Here is a 14,970-nt window from a genome sequence, read left to right on the forward strand (position 1 = left end):
AAAAAAAAAGAAAAATACACCACAATAGTAAATTGAATGCATACTAAGACTATTTTTCAATTTTAGAGCCTGATTCACCAATTTACTTGCAACAAATAGCTTACATGACCAATCCACAGATAAAAAGAGTTTTACTCAGGTAAGTGTAGTTACACATGTGTGAGACCTTGCAGGAGCAAGTCCTTGTCTGTAAATATTTGGAAAATAAATCATTAATGAAATACAGTGTATCCTTCTGTTTACAATATGGAAATGTCCACTTCGCAATTGTAAAATGTGCTAATGAAAGGCCATCTTAAAGACGTGAAAAATAGCTCAGTATGAATGACTTCCCTTTGAACTAGTTAAATCCTTTATTTAGTTGCTACCAAAAGGAACACTAAAATGAATCACTCTTCAGCCTTTTAACTCTTTTGTGCAGAATCTTAGAGCTGCCAATGTCAGAGTGTGTGGCTTAATCTAACAAAAACTTATCAACTTTGTAATTCCCAGTGCATTTACATATACGCAAGCATATATGTGTACACCAATTCATTTTACTACGGCTATTTTACACAACTGGAACCTTAAGTAGGTGAAATACTAAAGGAGCCAATCAAAATACTCTCAATATATCCATAACACCCATAAAACTGACTCTTTTACTTTTTTGAATAAAACAGACAAACAAAAAAAGCCAATCACACACACACAAAACCCACCGCTAAATGATGGAGATGCAGACTGCCTTACAGAATATTTTCCAATTCTCTCTTGCTTCTGATTTGAAATTCCCACGAGAATATGGGCAGGCCAGAAATATAAACCAGAGAAACAAGAAAAAAAGTAGAACATGGGGACTTGTAAATAAATCCATGAACATCAAGAAGCAGGGATGTTATGATTATGCATTTTACTGGTACAAGTTGCTAGTAAAGCCATAAGGCCAGACATCATCAGCAAGATGTAGTGTTGTCTGTGCTGCAGAGGGGGAGTGTGGGTGCAAGTGTATGTACGTACGTACGTATGTATGTATGTAAGTCTGCCCTCATGTATGTGTGTGGAAGACAGACGGGAGAGGGAGGAGGAAGAGAGAGGTGGGAGAAAGGCAGCGAGGTGGGGACAGGCAGACACAATACAGCATAATAACATTCCTGCATGTCTAATCCCTTAAAGATGCTGTGTTCCTCTGCACCCCTATTGCAGTCTATTGCAAGCAGACTCAGAGACTCAGCATCTCATCCTTGATTCAAGTACTTTTTAACAACAACAAAAAAGGAAAAATGAAATATTCCTAGCTTCCAGCATAAGGAAAAATGAAACATTTAACAATATTTTAAGATGTAATACTGCTTGTATCTCACGCGCTTAACTTGGTACACTGAATATTTAAACTATTTATAATTTAGTTATTCATCACACTTTAAAACCCATAGCAGAATATTAATAGTTTCAATTTATCTTTCAATAAAGACAGATTTTTAAAGTTTCCAAGACAAGCAGCGAAGCCAAGCCCATAGTGGGCAGCGCACATTGGCAGTAGCATTTGGTTCTTTTGGCATCGCGGCAGCTCTTCTGGGAAAATGGTGGCATTTTTTTGCTTATGTGATAGATGCTGTGGCTTCAACAAAGACTGACTGAATTGTTTTAACAAAGAAGGGTCGGGCTGCGCACTGCAATAACCACCCTGTAGCTCTCTCAAGCCCACACTGTATGTCATGCAGGTCTCAAGTGGCTTTTGTTTTTGACATCTTTTGTAAGCTCTTAGTCCCCCTCACCCCTCCCTACATCAAATGTCAAGTTAATTTACAGGGTGCTATTACGGGTGCGTTTCTCTACACTGTGGCTGCCTGCCAGCAGCAGCTGGGACCTCATGGGGCAGCAGGACAGGAAGCCCCTGGCCATCTGGGTGTTGGGAGCGACCAGCAAGGAAGCTCTCTATGCAGGCTTGAGCCTTGGAGGCTGTTTGGCTTGCAGAGCTCCAGGAGGAAACTTTGCCTTCCTCTTGTAGGTGAAAGTCTATGACATTAACAGCAGCAACAGTAAATAAATATCATTCCTTATGAATTTAGCTTATGTGAGTACCAGGCAGATGCTTGCCATTAAATTATTGTGTTCGGCTCCTTAGCAATGCAAAAGGAACTCTCTATCATAACCACCCCACAGCTTTTGTGGAAGGTGCCCCTTTAATTTTAGAAGTTTGCTTTCCATAAATTGCATTAGATATGTTATTTAAAGCAAATTAAAACAATCCTTGAAAATCCATATGCAAATGCATAAGAATGAATTTATCTGGGAGATGGCATTTTTCCAACTGCTACATGCATCAATTAGTATTTTCTAAGCAGCATGAAAAATGCAAGCAGCTGTTACATAGGAGTAGGTACATAGTGAATTTAGAATGTAATGTCTCCTCACTTTCATTACCAATTTTGGTTATTCCTAGCACTCCAGTCCTAATAGGTGGTAGTGATAAAAACTCAGAACCCCACATTTTAATAAAATCTTAATGAAAGAGAGCCTCCTCTTTGAATGGGAGGCTAGCACAATACCTTGACTCGTCACTAATTTAAAGGAACACATTACTGTTTCTTGTGGTGCTGCTCTCAGAACTGCTCCTTCAGCAATTTGGACACTGGCTGTTGGTCCCATCTGCGAGCTGCATAGGGGCTTGCAGGATCAGGGTCTCACAGGGTGTATCCCCTTAAACATGACTCCTAAATCTCAGATTTTAAAACTTAGCTTGCTCTGAGCACCAAGAGCAGAGGACACATGCAGCTGAAGGGATGACCTTATGAGGAGGATAGAGCATCATTAAAAAATGCATGTAGGACAGAGCCCTTGCTGATGTCATTTTTCCTACTGTATTTTATTCATATGAGCTTGTGATAATTTTCATTAGTCAGAGAACTGAGCTCTCATGATTGCTTTGATCAAAGAACCTCCTGGGAAAGCTCTTGGTTTGCACACAAGGTCTCCAGGCTTGGATCCTGGTGAGGATGGGGCAGGCAGGCACACCTTGCAGTCTGCCAGAAGCAAAGCATATACTCAAAGCAAACAGAGAAAATTCCTATGTATGTGTCTCACTGTTTTCTGAAAACAGTATCTTAAGAACTCCCTTGATCTTCATGAATGCTTTGACAGATTATAAATCCTGCCATTATAAAAATACCACATGTGGGGGCTGTGCTGCTTTGTGCAGATGTGATGCACATGTACCCATGCATGTTTCCAGACGCATGTGCTTGTATATGTGGGAACAGCATTTTTCACTCCCTACACAAAGGCACATCTGCAAGTTTTGTTTGCAGTGTGCCACAGTCAAGTTTGCAGTGTGTACCTGTGCAGTCACTTGAAACAAATAAATGTAAAATACAAGGTTCAGCTCCTCTGTGTTATATCAAGCAAAGGCTTCCCACTTATTCTGTTGTTTCAGTACCTTCTGGCTGGTTTACCCAATTAAATTTGAGATCTTGCACAATACTGAAAGACAGGACTTTCAGTGAAGTCTCTCCTACTTCCTCGTCAGAGATGAAGGGCAGGATTATGTTTATGTCTGTTAAAAATTCTGTAGAAAATAATCTAAAAAGTTAAAAAAAAAAGAATTAAAAAAAAGTTAGGTTTTTTTTTTTTTCCTTAGGTGCAAATGAGTGGTTTATGTAAGTACTTAAGACACAATGAAGTGGACTCTTAAATTTTATGAGCAGCCAGTAAGTTCTATTAAGAACGTACGTAACTGAAGCCTAAGTGCTGTGCTTTCTTTAATTTGACCTGCAATATTTTTTTATTTAGTTACTTAGCAGCACATTAATCTCCATTAAGGCTGAAGGATTCATACAGTACTGATGCTGCATGTTTTGTCCTGTAAATATGATATAAATACATTTTTCTGCAAAGTAATTATCTCTACAGTAATATATAGTAACTATCTGAGATAGAGCAGGCAATTTTACAAGGTTTGGTCTTGTTTGTTTCTAAAAAGTGATTCTTCTCTTGCCATTGCATACCGGTGTATAGGGAATACCACTGGTATCTGAGGCACCAGAGAGCACTGCCCCTCCATCCACAAGTAACTTGAATGATTTCAAATGAAATCAGATCATGAATTTGAAGGATTAGTGGATATGCTATCTACTTAAATTGTGAAGAACAAAATGATCATACATTGTAATTACTACAGAAAGGAATTTTGAGGTTAGATCCAAATTAATTTCTTTAAGAAGAAATGTATCCAAGCCTCAGGGACGTGCAACAGATCTGAAACATAACTGCAGTATGCCACAGTTAACTGGATATCATTTAATCTCTTTGCCTCAAGTCTGTGCTCAAAATAAAAACAAGAGAAGAAGCTTGCTAAATCATTCTATCAGGTAGGTGATCTGATTACTGAGATAGTTAGAGAGATCAAACTCATTTTCAGAAGCCATATTAGAGATTCCTTGAAAACCAAAAACTTTATCAAGAAGCATGCTGGTAAAGTTGGTTTTCATAACAACATTTTGTTCAAATTCCTACCAATTCATCCTGTTCCCCGAAGAAGCCAAGAAAATATTAAAAATGCTATAGAAATGAAAAGGATAAGATATTTGTCACTCTTGTTTAACCTGATGCATGCAGCTGTCCTATAAACATCACACTGGATAACTCTGAAAAATTACCATGAATCTGCATAATTACACATATTCATGATGGTGTTTTGTGTAGCATGAGCAGCAGGTAGAATGGGGAGGCTGCAAGAGGGAATAGGAGAGGACATACTGAGTGGTTTGACAGGCTAACAGTATTGCCAACATACTCCAAACAGATCCCACTGCAATTCTCTTCCTTTGGCTTTTCCCAAACCAGAGCCAGTTCCCAATGCTAATCCTTTTGAGCTTGTGATCCATTGTATCAGTGCTTTGCTGCAAAGATACTTTGGAAACACTGATTTACTCTTATATTGCACCTCCCCTACCCAAAGTGTTTCCTTTGCTAATGCTCCTGGATGAATGACCACATGAGGAAGATGCCCTTAGCTAGGCTCCATAATAAAAGGTGTTTTGAATATCTGATTCCTGTTGAAGAAAATGAGAATTGTGTGACTGGAGGTCTTGAAAGATTAAGTTCCTTCACTCAATAAAACCAGAGGAAGGTTAGTCCAAATGTGCAGGACGTCTGTATAAGATATCATGTAGAACTACATCCCAGCAATGTGGCCTTTGTTAGGCAGGCTTTAATATAAAAACATGCTAAAAGCTGTGTGATCATGCATGCCTGAATATGTATTGCAAAAGTAATGATGCTGAGAAGAATGCGCATGAAACTTTTTGTTAACTTTATATCGATAGTTAATTTGGAGGCCAGAAATGATTTACATGTTTGCATTCATCATTTTGTGCATACTCATATCTGAGACAGATATCTGTGTACCTATAAATATTTCTATTTAACTGTGAGTGAATTTATATGTTTTCATGGCTGAGTGTACTTGAAAAGACTTCAAAAACTGAAAGCAGTTCTCATCTGTTTCTGATGCCAACACTTGCACATATTTACTGGGAAATGGTTGAGAAGTTTGCCAGTGATGAGGCTACTGTTATTTTAGTTATTGTACTGTAATGATTCATCTGGAGAAGAGTATGCTGTACATAGACTCAGTACGAGGCTTTGCTTTATTTATGTATGCTACATTTAGCTATCCATCAGCCACATGATGTGGTAGCTTGTGCTTTAAATGCTAATCATCTAAAGAAAACAGGAGAACTCTAATTGAATGATCTGTTTGCCATATTGCAGAAGCTGTGCAGAACATGTACAAGAAAGGTCTGTGATAAGCCTCTATTCTGAATCCTTAGATGTATTTTTTATGTTGGCAGCCTATCGGCAGAAAACAGACACAAGAGAATGGACACAGTGTTTTGTATGGAGAAGTATCTGATTTTAAACAACAGTATTACAAATTCCCTATATTTTCTGCTTTCACAGACAAATTTTGTGCAAAGGTGACTTGGGAATTGTTTACTGTTCAGCTTCTGACAAAGGGTGTTCTGCTGTAGAAATGAAATGCACAAACTTGCACTGTATAACAACCCGTAGTTGTATGAATACTGGCACATAAAAACACACTCTTATATACTAAAATACTTCATTATATTCACCAAAACTTGGATTTCAAAGTGTTTACTTCTAGTTACTGACTTATTCCTGCCAACTGGCGAAAGGAGAAGAAAGCATTTATGATGTATTTGAACTGCAAAAATAAGACCAATTTCACAAGGACTCCACAATCTGAAAACATAGTGAACGTGTTTTCTTTCCTTTTTTCAGTTTTTAGGGTTATTATCACATTTATTTTTCCTTATTCCACAAAAATTAAAGAATGCATTTTATTACGAGTCTTAGCATTACACTTTCAACACATAATGACCCAATGTTTTGATTTAAGGCCTGCCTAAATGGTAATGCCTCTGCAGACTGAAAAGGATTACAAGCAAAAACGCCTACTTGGAGCAATTATCCTGATGACGTTGTCTGGTACTGTGTTTACTAGCCAGAAGCCTGCTGTGTAATCGCAGAAGCTATAACTGTGAAGCTGTTTATTCAGTAACAATACATATATATGCATATTATTAATATTAACTTAAACAGCAGCCCTTCATTTTTTGGGAAAGGCCTCTGGAGTTGAGTGATGCTTCTGAATGCCAGTACTGCTGTACAACAGCCTTAATGACCATATGAACGCAATTTGCAGCTACAATGGGACAATGTTATTCTTTACACAAATAAGTAAGCTTTGTAAAAACACAGTCTAGGTTTGCTATCAGTTAGAGAGTAGTTGAATATATTTTTAGAACTATAGCTAATGCAATCACCTACATGTGAGAATAAAGCAAAGTGCAGTGGCATGATTTCATGGGTGATAATCTGTCTAAAGACTTTCTGGTTGTATTTACAATTATGTGGCATGCAAAAACAACACTTGAGAGCACTGTTCAGCAAATGCTAGCTATTCTAGATGTACGTTACAAGGCCATAACATACATTGCAGTCGCATGAAAATTAGATATCCTGTGTGGTGCCTGCATGTAGTGCTTCCATCTCCACATTTCACATGTTTTAGGTACATGATGGTTAGTGCCAAATCCATGGGGAGAATACAAAGGTAGAGTAACCATGCTTGGAAAATTTTCTCACTGGACAGTCGCTAATACTGCAGTCTTCAATTTACAAAGAGAATCAACCCAGATTATCATGCATTTTATACTCTAAATAATTTGAGGAAAAAAATGGATTGAATACACAAAGTCCTTTCAAGAAATTATTGAAATATTTTCAAAATATATACTGTGATTATGTCTCCTTTCTAGATCTATTTTATTTGAAAGCAAAAAAACAAACCAACAACAACAAAACCACAAGTCCCAAACTGCTTATGAAAAGAGAAAATATTTTTAGAAAGTGAAAATCGCATATCTGTATGTGTATATATATTTATATGCACACATGTATGCATGTACACATGTATGCATACAGTTACTCTGCTATACATGTGTGCTAACCTAACCAATTTTCTGTGTATGAATAATAGTAAAAGATTTTAATGTATGACAGCACTGCTTCTCTAAAAATGAATGATGTACAGAATTATATCAGGTATAATATTAGCCAAAAAAGAAACAATTTGTAAAGTCTATGTTTTTGGTTATTCTTTAGTAGAAAAAACAGGAAAGTGAAAATTGACTGAGGTAAAATATTACTGCACAGTTTACAGAAAAGCATTTAGTAAGTTTTCAAACATATCATTTTCTACTTAGTTCTGTAGCCCTCCCTTGAATTGTCTCCACCAAAACTTATTTAATCTCTGACAGCTAAAATGAGTACAAACTATAGCATCAGACTCCAAAAGAAGCATTAAAGATCCTAACAAAATCACTGGAGCAATGCTGCAAGATACTTAGCATTTTGTAGCTAATCTGGCTGATGGACTCAGGAGCAGGACACCCTTACAGGATGCCCTCAGAGTCAAAGATATGCTCTGGTATGAGCTCTTTGTTGAGTGGGAGGGAACAGGAAATATGGTACAGTGGGTGTCAGTGAGTTCTGCTCAGGCCAGTGCAGAGCAGGATGAGGTGGCGAACTCAAGCCTTGTGCTGATCAATGGATGTATTCGTTAGTTCCCAAAGCAGGAAGATTTTGCAATCCTTGAAAAATGTCAGTGTTTCTCCTACTAGGGGCTGTTCTGAAAATACCTGGTATTTTGTGCACTCCTCAGGCAAATCAATCACTTTTTGCAAGGTAGGAATACTAGTCAACCCCATCAGGGCTGGCTTGGGAATTCACAGAGAGGGCCATAGCTTTCATATCCTTATTTCCCAACATTCTTCACATTTGGCATTAGTATAGAAATCTGGACAGCAGTGCTGCCCCTTTCTAGATCCTGTGTTTTCCAGCAACAATTTGTATTTTCTCATTGTTTTATGATAAGAGAAATCATTGATAAATAACTGAGCTATACCTTGCACACATCTATGCCCACAGCATTCTATCACTCAGCTTCCCATTAAGTTCTATTAAATTTGTACTAATTTTCTCAGACTTCTTGTTCTGCATTCCCTGACATTTTTTCCCCGTGGTCTTCCCTGTAGTATTATTATTATTATTATTATTTTTGCCAGTTTTGTATACATTTCAACTTCAGAGGCCCTGCCCTTGCTCTCTGCCTCTCTTTTCCTTCTGCTTTATCACCTTCTGCATCCCTACGGCTGAAGACTCCCTTCATTTCTCTGTCTCTCCCACAAGGATTTATTTCCTTGCCTGCTGTTTCCTGCATCATTCCCGCTCCCCTTGTTGCTTCCCTATGCCCTTGCAGCTATACCAGGCTGCTCACTCTTGGGGGACGTGCAGCCCTTCATGCTCTGTACCCCATGAGCACTGTCCTCTCCAGCAGCTGCTCAGTACTCTGGTCTCCAGTTTTTGAAGTCTAATTAGGAGCCACTTGTTTTTCCATACAAGAGCCCTATGTGCACCTGGCTGCTTTCTTTGGCAGGAGAGGGCCAAAGAAAGCTTTTTGGTAGCTGAGGCTCAGCTGAGGCTGAGCAGCATTAAGCTGTGCAATCACATTTAAAAGCATTGCCCATGTGCTTGTTTTCAACACACAATTGAGATGTTTATTCCAAAAGTAATTCTGCACGCATTCTTTTATGTTATGAACAATACATGTACAGCAGACAATATTTCTATTCCTGCATCCTTACATACTGCAATTTATAAAAGCACCATGTTGTTGTGTTCTAATATATGATTCAAGCAGGAAGCATGCATCTCTATCAGAAACACTGATTAATGTTCCTAAACAAAGTACTTTATGGCTGCTGCACTGATGCTTGGAGGAAGCAGCTTTACTATTTTATGAAGGGTTTACTATTATGTATTATAGCTTTACTATTTTATGATCTGTTTTCAGACAGGATCACACAAACTCGTCTTAGACCAGACCTACTGAGAGTGTCCATGTGTAGTCTAACAAAAATGAATGTGCCAGCTGTGGGTATTGCTCTGACTTATGAGCCTGAATTCAATTTCTAAGTCTTGCTGTATTTTAAAGTTAATTCAGCTACTTATGTGCTCTGCTAATTATTTCTTATTTTATTTATTTGTCACTGCAAGTTTATTCCCAATGAAAGATAACTGACACATTGTAATGGATGAGTTTTTTCTCAGTTTTAAGTGTCACATGAAGTCCCTCATGTGAAAATTTCAACTCAGAAAGGTCCACTACATAGGGAGAGTGCTCACACACAGTTTTTGGAGAGGATAGGCCCTCCAACCAGCATGAGAACTTGCACACAGGAGTAGTCAATGAGGTGGATGATTGCATGCAGGACTAAGCCCAGATATAGTTATTGTGATAGGAACAGAAGGAGTCTTCACAGATGTCAACACATGATGAATCTGAGTGTATTTGGGAAAGGCACTCTGCACTCTGGCATTCATAAAATTTATACCATAACTGTGTATTGCAAGTGTCAATATAAATATAAAAAATCTTTAGATAGTGTATTTCTAGAGTGAGCATAATTCACATAAACCTCAATGACTCAGAGTAAAAAGAGGTAGCACTGAGCACCCAGAACTGCAAGCACTTAAGCAACGTGTTGTTGTTGACTTCTCTGAAGCTCCCCATACAAACAAAGTTACCTCTTTTGCTAAATGTTCACATTAATGTGTTCTGATAACATCACTCATCTTCTACAAAAAACACCCCTTAAAAAGCACACTATTTTTTTTTACTTCCCCCTTTTTTTTTTTTTTCCAATTTTTGCTTTGATGCTGCATGGAAAAAGTAGGAAAATTCTGCAAGAAATTAGGAAAAACGTCTAAACGTTGCAAATATATATATATATATATTTTTTTTTTTTTCCCCAAGAAACCCTAAGGTTATTTAAGTAATAGAGTTACTTGTTCAGGATTAGTTCCTGTTTTATAGAATAAAGCAGAAACTGCTCTTGTCTTGTAACTCATTATAAACTCTGCTTATTTATACCATCTATCTAAGCACTAGCCTCAGTTACTGTCGTTAATACGTAAAAGATGAGAACAAATTGGGGCAATATTGATTGGTATGGTAAGTCAAAACAAATGAATTTTAGTTAATCCTACCTTATAACTCAACAAATGTGCTGTTTGACAGCTCTCCAAACTTGGCCTAGTGGACCACATGCATGAGAAAGTGAAAACTTTTTTGTTTCAAATCATAAAGATTTCTAACTGATACAAATTTATCAATAAGTATTCTGTGAAAACCAAAGAGACTCACTTTTGGTCTCTCCTCCTCCATAGTCGTTGGTCACATGCATGGTGCCATGAGGAGAAAGAGATCAGGGCAGCACACTACCTTCTTCAGCAGGAGTGTTTGTCCTCATGTTCCTCCAAGAAGAATGGTTGGACTGTAACCTCTGGGCAGTGTAAATCTGTGCCAAGGTTTCAGTGTGCAAGATGTGATTTGGAAAGAAGCTGAATCTTCTTCACCCTGATGAACTGCTAAGACCTTCCCCCACGGCCACATGAGCTTCCTTCATGGCTTCCACCAAACTCCATTTTACAAACTTGTACATACAAGGCATGGAATTTCCCATATTCAGTTACAATCACATTATCAAAGATTTCCAAGTTCATTATTACCATTTGCTTACGACTGTGTAAGCCTTGGGTTCATACCACAGTACTCCAGTGTAAACAAGTAAGTGAACATTTTCTACATCTCTATCAGTTTTCCTTATACCAGTGCATCTTGGTAGATGAAGACAAAGGTTTTGTTCAGCTTTCAAGAAAGCTATATCATATCAAATCAGTTGAACTCTGTGACTCAATGTTGCTAGAAATTTTATTTTAACCTGAATACTGTGTTTTTCTGGGAACTTTCCAGTTTTGTGGATTGCAGTGCAACCTGGATCCTTAAAGTTCTGGGTCTGAGTAACATATCCTTGTACGATGACTAGTTGCCAAAGTGGTATTTCATTCTTCATAACCACCCCCAAGCCCATTTTGAAGCAGGCAACAGAAAAAGCCTCAGTTTAATCATTAGGAACACTATGCTGAGTCGTAGGGAGATAGAAAGGCCAGTTCTACTTACATATGGGTCTGCTTGCAGGAGACAATTTAGGCAGCACCACAATTCTGGTCCCAGATATTCAAATAGGTTTACACCTAGCTAAGTGTGCTCTGACTACTCTCTGTGCTGTTTCCATTAGGAAAATTAAGAAAAGGGAAAGTGATGCTAAATTAGTGAAAAAATAACAGTGGCAACAAAGAGTATTGTGCAGTACGGCAAGGTTATCTGCATTATGAATTGTCCACTACTTTGTATCTATACAGGTACATACACAAATATACTACCAACAGCATAGCATTACGTATCTAATGCATATATGCATATTTTCCTTTCATCAGCATACACTTCTGGATGAATTACCAGACCCTGCTAGTCAGAAGCAAAAGCCTATAATTTTGAGTCTTCTGAGTCTGATCTTTCCTGACCAGAAATTTCTGTTGACACTAATAAGAGTGGCAATAATCAACATTCTGGAAACTCAGCACTCCTTAGAGTAAAATTTTGCAAAGCTCTTGAATATGCTTGTAGGAGAGGTAAAAAACAGGGAGGTCTTCAGGCTCATCAACTCTTCCTAATGTCTCTGCATAGTAAAAGGTATTAACTCTTGCTATAAATATTATCTCATGCAGAGAGGCCTTTGTGTTTGCAGTGAAATTGCTATAAAATTGTCTTCAAGAATTTAAACTTTTTATTTTTAAGGGTCCTAGTTTAGCTTCCAGTTTTTGATGGACATGATCATGTGCATTCTTGGTTGAGGTTTTCCTGGTACTGTGTTTGGTGTTGGATTAAGCTGGTGACAGTTTTACATGACCATATTACTCTTCCATTTTTTTTCCTATTTTCATTTCTTTTGATATTTCATTTTCTCCTGAAAATCTTTACATTTAAGAGTTGCTTTTTCCCTATCTTGAAATCTGCTACTGATAAAATCAGTGAGACCTATGTCACTGATGTCTGAACAAGAACAACAAAGACATTATATTGACAAAATATATCAATCAGAGGTCTTCTTGTGATTTTTAAGTCTAATTCATGCATCATTTTATTTTATAATCAAACTTGAATCTTTACTGAAGCAACTTGTTTGCATTCTTCTACTTTGTATATAAGGAGTAAGCACCATAAAGTATGCTTTTTCACAAGGCCACTCATTAGTAAAATAAATGCTTAGCTACAGCAGTACTGAAAACATAATGCTTGGCTTTTTATGAATGAAAGACAGGAAATCTCTGTATTTAATAGCTGAGTATAGCTCTAACATTCTGACACACTGATGTGAATAATAAATGAAGCTTTCTAGTTCTCTATTCCTTTCTTGACTAAGGAACCTGTATCTGTTCTTAAGCATATTACCAATTGTTTTTATTTTCACTATAGCCTACTAATTGCAACAAATCCTACTCATATACTGTAGGAGGAAGGCTAATTCACAATAGTAAAAAATCAAACTGTTAAAGCACAGGCTGAACTTAGACTAGACTGTAGCATTTTTGCAATTGTAATAGATGCTTTTTGTGTTGTTCTAAACTAGGTATTTTAATTATGATACCTGGTTCTTCAGATGAACTAATCATTTTTAAGACAGAAAAGACTTGCTGGTATAATTTCATTTTACCTTTCCACAGCATGCCGTGGAACAAAGCAGTTTACAAAGAAGGTCTGAAGATAATATTTTGTTCTTGCAGATTTTTAAAAAAGAGTGGGGTAGAAGTGAAGTGAAGAAGCAAAGGAGGTGGGAACAGGTTACCAGCCTAACAGTGCAACCATTTATGCTGAAACCATCTTTAAGCTAATTTCTAGTCCAGAATGAGAATTATTTGATAGGCTTGTAATTAGCAAGATCTATAATGATTAGAATTGATTCTCTTCTTCTGGTGATTCCAAGAAACTGAGTGCTTCTGCTCACAGCAGATATTTAGGCAGACTGCAGCTGATTGGCTTTGTCACAGCAATACTTGTACTGCCTAGAAAGAAAAAGAAGGAAAGCTATCATTGCATTAATAACTAGGTTCATGTATAAATACAGTAATATCCTGAAGGGGTAGAAAATGTGTTGTATTATTACATTTGGTGGTCTATGTTGTTGTTGCCAACAGACACAACCAAATATATGGAGCTGTGCTGGATATAGACAAGCAGTTTGGAGTACTTTAGAATGGACTCAAAACTTAGCTTATTTTTAATAATTACATAATTTGCCAGCTATAAACAATTCTAGCTCTTTCTGGCAGTCCTGTAGCAAGCTGCTGTGCTGGCAACTTCCATGTTTTGGTCTTGTTTATCGTTCGGCTCTTTTCTGATGCTTAGTAGATGAGACACTTTCAGGTTCTGTTCAAGGAACCTCAGGGCTCTCTCCTAGCAGTTCAGCCTAATGGAATTAAGCCTGACATGTTTCAACTCTATTTCTTTATAAAATAAACATAAAACAGTGGTCTAGATTTCTAATAAAACTCTTGAACAATGCAAGATTCAAACTTTCCCTGCTCCTTTGGCACCTCTGTCAATGAAGACCGTAAAAGAGGAGTTCAACGGGATAAATCAACACGAATCTGAAATCCGCTGCAGCATATTAAGTGGCACGGTCTGACTGAAAGAAAGGGCAACCCTGCAGCTCCTTGCAGTTTGAAGCTAATTGTTTTCGTCAGGATGGGAACGTCTGGAAGTCCACAGCAGTGTCCCACCAGCAAGGCTTCAGTAACTGAGCCAGCCGGTGGAGAATGAGCTTGTAGCGACACAGCAGGTTCAGACACCACCTATTCTGTTCTCCAAACTGTCATGCATAACAACTTCATTGTGCTAAATTGAAGTTGAAAGCAACCAAAGGCTATGAGAAGGAGAGGCTATGAGAAAAGTGTGCTGTCAGCACTGGCAAAGGCTGACCTGGAAAGTAGTCTCAGAGACAGTAGAATAAAAGACCAGGACCCATGAACACCGCATATTCTTTCATTTTAAAGTATGATTCTCATACCAGCGAAAGTAGCAAATGTGATGTAAATTTATTTAAATGGATTCCACCACTTAAAAGTTTGGCAGCCGCTCTTACCCAAGTTTCCCAGTTCTCTGATTCGTTACTTACAGTGGGAATATAATGACATATAGTCATCATTGTAGCAGCTTCTTTGCAGGGGCACAATGATGATTAATAGCTAGCAGCAAATTTTCACATGGGCTCTGAAGCACTATAGCTTTAAGCAGTCAAACACTCCCAAATCCCCCTTTTCTGTTCCCCTGAAAAGTTCTCTCCTTGTACCTTGCAGATATGAACAAAGCCTATCTTAATTCCAATCAGCTTTTCCTCATTCAAAGAAACTTACTCTTTTCATAATTGATTCATGTGCATTTTTTTCTTTCTCTTAGCCTTTGAATTTTTATTGAAAATTTTAGTGTAATTTTTTTTTTTT

At 37.6% G+C, this 14,970-nt stretch overlaps 2 long non-coding RNA genes across 2 annotated transcripts in view; one reads left to right on the forward strand and one right to left on the reverse strand.

Annotated features, from left to right (window-relative positions):
* Nucleotides 1-14,970, forward strand: part of LOC104915267 — an 86,836-nt gene that overhangs the window by 48,232 nt on the left and 23,634 nt on the right. The gene's annotated exons all lie outside the window — the stretch shown is intronic.
* LOC109364060 overlaps nt 13,383-14,970 on the reverse strand; it is a 3,161-nt gene continuing 1,573 nt past the window's right edge. Inside the window, exon 2 of the long non-coding RNA XR_002110039.1 lies at nt 13,383-13,533. This is a non-coding gene — a long non-coding RNA (uncharacterized LOC109364060). The remainder of the gene's footprint in view (nt 13,534-14,970) is intronic.

The sequence above is a fragment of the Meleagris gallopavo genome, chromosome Z (genome assembly GCF_000146605.3).
Source record: "Meleagris gallopavo isolate NT-WF06-2002-E0010 breed Aviagen turkey brand Nicholas breeding stock chromosome Z, Turkey_5.1, whole genome shotgun sequence".
Classification (NCBI taxonomy): domain Eukaryota; kingdom Metazoa; phylum Chordata; class Aves; order Galliformes; family Phasianidae; genus Meleagris; species Meleagris gallopavo.